The 8,559-nt window shown below is 62.9% G+C and overlaps 1 non-coding gene across 1 annotated transcript; it reads right to left on the bottom strand.

The window, feature by feature from the left end:
- Positions 1 to 3,185: 3,185 nt before the first annotated feature.
- On the bottom strand, positions 3,186 to 3,304 carry LOC131867029 (5S ribosomal RNA). The gene has a single exon (XR_009365626.1). It is a non-coding gene; the product is annotated as a 5S ribosomal RNA (ribosomal RNA).
- Between the last annotated feature and the right edge of the window lie 5,255 nt (positions 3,305 to 8,559).

Raw genomic sequence — 8,559 nt, 5'->3', positions numbered from 1 at the left:
GGCAGCGCATCAAAGGTGCGCACCTCGCTGCCCACCACGGTGCGCAACGCCGGTGGGCACCCGGGAGTGCTTCGAAGTGTGCTCCAAGGTGCTGCGTGCACGTTGTCGGAGCCCGGTTTGCCCCGGGTGCGCACCTCGCGTGCACCTTCGTCGGGGTGGGCACCTTGGCTGGGTTTGCCCCGGCTGCGCTCCGAAGCGGGGTTATTGGAGCGCCGCCTCTTTTTTTGTCGGAGCGTTTGGTGGGGTTTCTCGCATTGGCTCTTCCGAGGCCCGGTTGCCACCCTGGCGCGCACGAAGTCGGAAGTAGGGTTAATTGCCCGGGTGCGCACCTTTGCCAGGGTGGGCACCTTACCTGGGCTGCGCACCAGGGCGGGCTCAAGATGGCACGCGCGTTCCGTTTTTTTCACTATCTTTCAAAACGGAAATTTTAAAATCTCCTTTTTTTTTTGCCTTTTCTGGAAATTAGTGAAGGCAGCGCATCAAAGGTGCGCACCTCGCTGCCCACCTTGGTGTGCTCTGAGGTGCGCACCCGGGAGCGCTACGAAGTGTGCTCCAAGGTGCGGCGTGCACGTTGTCGGAGCCCGGTTTGCCCCGGGTGCGCACCTCGCCTGCACCTTGGCCGGGGTGGGCACCTTGGCTGGGTTTGCCCAGGGTGCGCTCCGAAGCGGGGTTACTGGAGCGCCCCCTCTTTTTTTGTCAGAGCGTTTGGTGGGGTTTCTCGCATTGGCTCTTCCCAGGCCCGGTTGTTGGGTGCGCTCCCACCCTGGCGCGCGCGAAGTTGGAAGTTGGGTTAATTGCCCGGGCGCGCACCTTCGCCAGGGTGGGCACCTTGGTGCGCACACCTTGGCTGGGCTGCGCACCAGGGCGGGCTCAAGATGGCACCAGCATTCCCTTTTTCTCACTATCTTTCAAAACGGAAATTTTAAAATCTCGTTTTTTTTTTGCCTTTTATGGAAATTAGTGAAGGCATCGCATCAAAGGTGCGCACCTCGCTGCCCACCTTGGTGTGCTCCGAGGTGCCCACCACGGTGCGCAACGCCGGTGCGAACCCGGGAGCGCCCCGATGTGTGCTCCAAGGTGCGGCGTGCACGAAGTCGGACCCCGGTTTGCCCCGGGTGCGCACCTCGCGTGCACCTTGGTGCGCACACCTTGGCTGGGTTGCGCGGCCTGGTGGGCACCATGGTGCGCACCAAGGAGCGCTCCGAAGTGTGCTCCAAGGTGCGGCGTGCACGAAGTCGGAGCCCGGTTTGCCCCGGGTACGCACCTCGCGTGCACCTTCGCCGGGGTGGGCACCTCGGCTGGGTTGCGCGCCCTGGTGCGCACCAAGGAGCGCTCCGAAGTGTGCTCCAAGGTGCGGCGTGCACGAAGTCGGAGCCCGGTTTGCCCCGGGTGCGCACCTTCGCCGCGGTGCGCACCATGGCGTGCACGAAGTCGGAGCCCGGTTTGCCCCGGGTGCGCACCTCGCGTGCACCTTCGGCGGGGTTGCGCGCCCTGGTGGGCACCATGGTGCGCACCAAGGAGCGCTCCGAAGTGTGCTCCAAGGTGCGGCGTGCACGAAGTCGGAGCCCGGTTTGCCCCGGGTGCGCACCTCGCGTGCACCTTCGGCGGGGTTGCGCGCCCTGGTGGGCACCATGGTGCGCACCAAGGAGCGCTCCGAAGTGTGCTCCAAGGTGCGGCGTGCACGAAGTCGGAGCCCGGTTTGCCCCGGGTGCGCACCTCGCGTGCACCTTCGCCGCGGTGGGCACCATGGCGTGCACGAAGTCGGAGCCCGGTTTGCCCCGGGTGCGCACCTCGCGTGCACCTTCGCCGGGGTGGGCACCTCGGCTGGGTTGCGCGCCCTGGTGCGCACCAAGGAGCGCTCCGAAGTGTGCTCCAAGGTGCGGCGTGCACGAAGTCGGAGCCCGGTTTGCCCCGGGTGCGCACCTCGCGTGCACCTTCGCCAGGGTGGGCACCTCGGTGCGCACACCTTCTCAATGTTTTCTTGCCTTTTCTGGAAATTGGTGAAGGCAGCGCATCAAAGGTGCGCACCTCGGTGTGCTCCGAGGTGCGAACCCGAGAGCGCTCCGAGGTGCCCACGAAGTCGAAAGTCGGGTTAATTGCATTGTTTTCCCCGGGTGCGCTCCGAGGTGCGCAACATCGGCGCGCACCAAGGAGGGCTCCGAAGTGTGCTCCAAGGTGCGCACGATGGCGTGCACCTCTGGTGCGCACGATTCGGAGCTCGGTTTGACTGGGGTGCGCACACCTTGGCTGGGTTGCGCACCTTTTGTGCGCTCCAAGGTGCGCACGAAGTCGGAGCTCGGTTTGCCCCGGGTGCGCACCTTCGCCAGGGTGCGCACCTTGATGCGCACGCCTTGGCTGGGCTGCGCACCTTGGTGGGCGCCATGGTGCGCACCTTTCGTGCGCTCCAAGGTGCGCACGAAGTCGGAGCTCGGTTTGCCCCGGGTGCGCACCTTGGTGGGCGCCATGGTGCACTCCGAGGTGCCCAAGATTGGTGCGCACCAAGGAGCGCTCCGAAGTGCGCTCCAAGGTGCGCGCGAAGTCGAAAGTTGGGTTAATTGTCCGGTTTGCCTCGGGTGCGCACCTTGCGTGCACCTTCGCCAGGGTGGGCGCCTTGGTGCGCACACCTTGGCTGGGCTGCGCACACCTTGGCACCCGCGTTTCCTTCATTTTAAATTTTTTTTTTTTACAATCTCTCAAGTGGGAAATTCTATAATCTCAACTTTTTTTGCCTTTTCAGGAAACTTTTGAATGGAGCGCATCATTGGTGCGCTCCGAAGTGTGCTCCAAAGCTCTCTCCAGCTGCGTGCACCTGCCCCGGCCGCGCACCCGGCCCCGCCCAGCTTCGCTCACCTGTCCCGGGCGTCTGGTGCGGAACCTTAGAGTAAGAAACATCACCGTGCACCTTGGCCAACGTGCGCGACTCGACCGAGCGCGCACTGGCCGAGGTGCACACCGATTTCACCTGGGTGCGCGCGCAGCACCTCGGGCGCACCGGGGTGCGCGCACAACGCCCGGGTTGCACCGTGGCCTGTGTGCTCGGGGCGCCTCGGGTGCGCGCTCGGTGTCGCCCCCGCGCGCGCGGTAGTGCGGGCAGCGCACCCCGGCCCGGCCCGGCCCCGACGAGAACGCAAACGGGCAAAAGGTTTATTCAAATAGCATTGCGACGCCCGGCGAAAAACTAAAAAAGGGTGCAACACCGGGACTTCCCGGGAGGTCACCCATCCCAGTACTACTCCGGCCCAAGCGCGCTTAACTGCGGAGTTCTGATGGGATCCGGTGCACTAACGCTGGTATGATCGCACCCGTTATGAGCTTGTCGCAGTGTGTACTTAGCAAACCGCGACCCACGTGCGAATCCACCCCGGCCACCCACCCCCGTCGAGGTGCACACCCTCCCTCGCGAAGTGCGCCCCGTTCGCCAAGTGTGAGCCCTGCCCGGGTGCGCGCACCTTGCTAGGGCGTCGGGTGTGCACCCGGCCCGGCCTACGTGCGTGCACCTGGAGGGGGCGTCGTGTGCGTGCAGTGTCCCGTCTGCAACGCGGTGCCCACACACCACCTCGGGCGCAACGACCTGCGCTCACATGTGGGCCGAGTGCACCTTGGTGCATGTTCGGGGCGCCTCGGGTGCACGCTCGATCTTGCCCCGGTGCACCAAGGCGCTCGGTTTGCCCCGGGTGCGCACTTGGTGCAAGGTGGGCACCCAAAATAGGGATCAAGCACCAAAACACAAGTTTCGGGATGCAAAATGGGACCCAAGGACCACAAATGCGTTCCAAGACCCATGATGGGTCCACGAGAACAAAAATGTGTTCCGAGACTTAATAAACAAATATTGGGTTTTAGGAGAAGAAACATGCTCTGATGCCCAAAACGAGAATCGACCCCGAAAAGGCCACAGGCCAAAAGTGGGATGCGAGACAAAAAAAATGGGACCCGAGGACCAAAATTGGGTTCCCAGGTCGAAGACAGGGCAACCGGACAAGAAACGACCTCTAAGGCTCGAAATGAGTCCCGACGACTAAAACTTGACAAGAAGCACCCATCAGGCACCCAACTCGACACCCATGGGATGCCGACCCACCCGGGCTTCCACCTAGCACACCTTGGCACCCACCCACCCTCGCACCCAACCTCGCACCCAACTTAGCACCTTTGAACCCACATTGGCACTCACCCTGACCCTGGCACCTTGGAACCCACATTGGCACTCACCTTGACCCTGGCACCCACCTTTGCACTCACCTTGGGACCCACCCTGGCTCCCACCTCGGCACCCACCCAGACACCCACCTTGGTTCCTTGGCACCCACCTTGGATCCTTGGCACCCACCCCGACACCCACCTTGGCACGCAACTTGGCTACTTGCCACCCACCTTGGCTCCTTGACGCCCACCCCGACAACCACCCCGTGACCTACCCTGGCTAGGGTTGGTGCACACCCACCCTGGTGCCCACCTTGGCACCCACCCTATGACCCACCTTGGCACGCACCTTAGTACCCACCCCGTTACCCACCCTAGGACCCACCCCGTGACCCACCTTGGCCAGGGTGGGTGCCTTGGTGCGCACAACTTGCCTGGGCTGCACACCAGGGCGGGCTCAAGATGGCACCCGCGTTCCGTTTTTTTCACTATCTTTCAAAACGGAAATTTTAAAATCTCATTTTTTTCTTTTTTTTGCCTTTTCTGGAAATTAGTGAAGGCAGCGCATCAAAGGTGCGCAATGCTGGTGCGAACCCGGGAGCGCTCCGATGTGTGCTCCAAGGTGCGGCGTGCACGAAGTCCGAGCCCGGTTTGCCCCGGGTGCGCACCTCGCGTGCACCTTCGCCGGGGTGAGCACCTTGGCTGGGTTGCGCGCCCTGGTGCGTACCAAGGAGCGCTCTGAAGTGTGCTCCAAGGTGCGGCGTGCACGAAGTCGGAGCCCGGTTTGCCCCGGGTGTGCACCTCGGGTGCGCACCTCGCGTGCACCTTCGCTGCGGTGGGCACCTTGGCTGGGTTGCGCGCCTTGGTGGGCACCATGCAGTGCACGAAGTCGGAGCCCGGTTTGCCCCGGGCGCGCACCTCCGCCAGGGTGGGCACCTTGGTGCGCACAACTTGCCTGGGCTGCGCATCAGGAAGGGCTCAAGATGGCACCCGCGTTCCGTTTTTTTCACTATCTTTCAGAACGGAAATTTTAAAATATCGTTTTTTTTTGCCTTTTCTGGAAATTAGTGAAGGCAGCGCATCAAAGGTGCGCAACGCTGGTGCGAACCTGGGAGCGCTCCGATGTGTGCTCCAAGGTGCGGCGTGCACGAAGTCGGAGCCCGGTTTGCCTCGGGTGCGCCCTGGTGGGCACCATGGTGCGCACCAAGGAGCGCTCCGAAGTGTGCTCCAAGGTGCGGCCTGCACGAAGTCGGAGCCCGGTTTGCCCCGGGTGTGCACCTCGGGTGGGCACCTTGGTGCGCATGCCTTGCCTGGGCTGCGCACCAGGGCGGGCTCAAGATGGCACCCGCGTTCCTTTTTTTTCACTATCTTTCAAAACGGAAATTTTAAAATCTCATTTTTTTTTGCCTTTTTCTGGAAATTAGTGAAGGCAGCGCATCAAAGGTGCGCACCTCGCTGCCCACCACGGTGCGCAACGCCGGTGGGCACCCGGGAGTGCTTCGAAGTGTGCTCCAAGGTGCTGCGTGCACGTTGTCGGAGCCCGGTTTGCCCCGGGTGCGCACCTCGCGTGCACCTTCGTCGGGGTGGGCACCTTGGCTTGGTTTGCCCCGGCTGCGCTCCGAAGCGGGGTTATTGGAGCGCCGCCTCTTTTTTTGTCGGAGCGTTTGGTGGGGTTTCTCGCATTGGCTCTTCCGAGGCCCGGTTGCCACCCTGGCGCGCACGAAGTCGGAAGTAGGGTTAATTGCCCGGGTGCGCACCTTTGCCAGGGTGGCACCTTACCTGGGCTGCGCACCAGGGCGGGCTCAAGATGGCACGCGCGTTCCGTTTTTTTCACTATCTTTCAAAACGGAAATTTTAAAATCTCCTTTTTTTTTTGCCTTTTCTGGAAATTAGTGAAGGCAGCGCATCAAAGGTGCGCACCTCGCTGCCCACCTTGGTGTGCTCTGAGGTGCGCACCCGGGAGCGCTACGAAGTGTGCTCCAAGGTGCGGCGTGCACGTTGTCGGAGCCCGGTTTGCCCCGGGTGCGCACCTCGCCTGCACCTTGGCCGGGGTGGGCACCTTGGCTGGGTTTGCCCAGGGTGCGCTCCGAAGCGGGGTTACTGGAGCGCCCCCTCTTTTTTTGTCAGAGAGTTTGGTGGGGTTTCTCGCATTGGCTCTTCCCAGGCCCGGTTGTTGGGTGCGCTCCCACCCTGGCGCGCGCGAAGTTGGAAGTTGGGTTAATTGCCCGGGCGCGCACCTTCGCCAGGGTGGGCACCTTGGTGCGCAAACCTTGGCTGGGCTGCGCACCAGGGCGGGCTCAAGATGGCACCAGCATTCCCTTTTTCTCACTATCTTTCAAAACGGAAATTTTAAAATCTCGTTTTTTTTTTGCCTTTTATGGAAATTAGTGAAGGCATCGCATCAAAGGTGCGCACCTCGCTGCCCACCTTGGTGTGCTCCGAGGTGCCCACCACGGTGCGCAACGCCGGTGCGAACCCGGGAGCGCCCCGATGTGTGCTCCAAGGTGCGGCGTGCACGAAGTCGGACCCCGGTTTGCCCCGGGTGCGCACCTCGCGTGCACCTTGGTGCGCACACCTTGGCTGGGTTGCGCGGCCTGGTGGGCACCATGGTGCGCACCAAGGAGCGCTCCGAAGTGTGCTCCAAGGTGCGGCGTGCACGAAGTCGGAGCCCGGTTTGCCCCGGGTGCGCACCTTCGCCGCGGTGGGCACCATGGCGTGCACGAAGTCGGAGCCCGGTTTGCCCCGGGTGCGCACCTCGCGTGCACCTTCGCCGGGGTGGGCACCTCGGCTGGGTTGCGCGCCCTGGTGCGCACCAAGGAGCGCTCTGAAGTGTGCTCCAAGGTGCGGCGTGCACGAAGTCGGAGCCCGGTTTGCCCCGGGTGTGCACCTCGCGTGCGCACCTCGCGTGCACCTTCGCTGCGGTGGGCACCTTGGCTGGGTTGCGCGCCTTGGTGGGCACCATGCAGTGCACGAAGTCGGAGCCCGGATTGCCCCGGGCGCGCACCTCCGCCAGGGTGGGCACCTTGGTGCGCACAACTTGCCTGGGGTGCGCACCAGGAAGGGCTCAAGATGGCACCCGCGTTCCGTTTTTTTCACTATCTTTCAGAACGGAAATTTTAAAATCTCGTTTTTTTTTGCCTTTTCTGGAAATTAGTGAAGGCAGCGCATCAAAGGTGCGCAACGCTGGTGCGAACCTGGGAGCGCTCCGATGTGTGCTCCAAGGTGCGGCGTGCACGAAGTCGGACCCCGGTTTGCCCCGGGTGCGCACCTCGCGTGCACCTTGGTGCGCACACCTTGGCTGGGTTGCGCGCCCTGGTGGGCACCATGGTGCGCACCAAGGAGCGCTCCGAAGTGTGCTCCAAGGTGCGGCGTGCACGAAGTCGGAGCCCGGTTTGCCCCGGGTGCGCACCTCGCGTGCACCTTCGCCGCGGTGGGCACCATGGCGTGCACGAAGTCGGAGCCCGGTTTGCCCCGGGTGCGCACCTCGCGTGCACCTTCGCCGGGGTGGGCACCTTGGTGTGCAGACCTTGGCTGGGTTGCGCGCCCTGGTGGGCACCATGGTGCGCACCAAGGAGCGCTCCGAAGTGTGCTCCAAGGTGCGGCCTGCACGAAGTCGGAGCCCGGTTTGCCCCGGGTGTGCACCTCGGGTGGGCACCTTGGTGCGCATGCCTTGCCTGGGCTGCGCACCAGGGCGGGCTCAAGATGGCACCCGCGTTCCTTTTTTTTCACTATCTTTCAAAATGGAAATTTTAAAATCTCATTTTTTTTTGCCTTTTTCTGGAAATTAGTGAAGGCAGCGCATCAAAGGTGCGCACCTCGCTGCCCACCACGGTGCGCAACGCCGGTGGGCACCCGGGAGTGCTTCGAAGTGTGCTCCAAGGTGCTGCGTGCACGTTGTCGGAGCCCGGTTTGCCCCGGGTGCGCACCTCGCGTGCACCTTCGTCGGGGTGGGCACCTTGGCTGGGTTTGCCCCGGCTGCGCTCCGAAGCGGGGTTATTGGAGCGCCGCCTCTTTTTTTGTCGGAGCGTTTGGTGGGGTTTCTCGCATTGGCTCTTCCGAGGCCCGGTTGCCACCCTGGCGCGCACGAAGTCGGAAGTAGGGTTAATTGCCCGGGTGCGCACCTTTGCCAGGGTGGGCACCTTACCTGGGCTGCGCACCAGGGCGGGCTCAAGATGGCACGCGCGTTCCGTTTTTTTCACTATCTTTCAAAACGGAAATTTTAAAATCTCCTTTTTTTTTTGCCTTTTCTGGAAATTAGTGAAGGCAGCGCATCAAAGGTGCGCACCTCGCTGCCCACCTTGGTGTGCTCTGAGGTGCGCACCCGGGAGCGCTACGAAGTGTGCTCCAAGGTGCGGCGTGCACGTTGTCGGAGCCCGGTTTGCCCCGGGTGCGCACCTCGCCTGCACCTTGGCCGGG

Source organism: Cryptomeria japonica, unplaced genomic scaffold (genome assembly GCF_030272615.1).
Source record: "Cryptomeria japonica unplaced genomic scaffold, Sugi_1.0 HiC_scaffold_162, whole genome shotgun sequence".
Taxonomy (NCBI): domain Eukaryota; kingdom Viridiplantae; phylum Streptophyta; class Pinopsida; order Cupressales; family Cupressaceae; genus Cryptomeria; species Cryptomeria japonica.
Note: the sequence above shows the minus strand (reverse complement) of the source record. Positions and strands in the feature narration are given on the sequence as shown.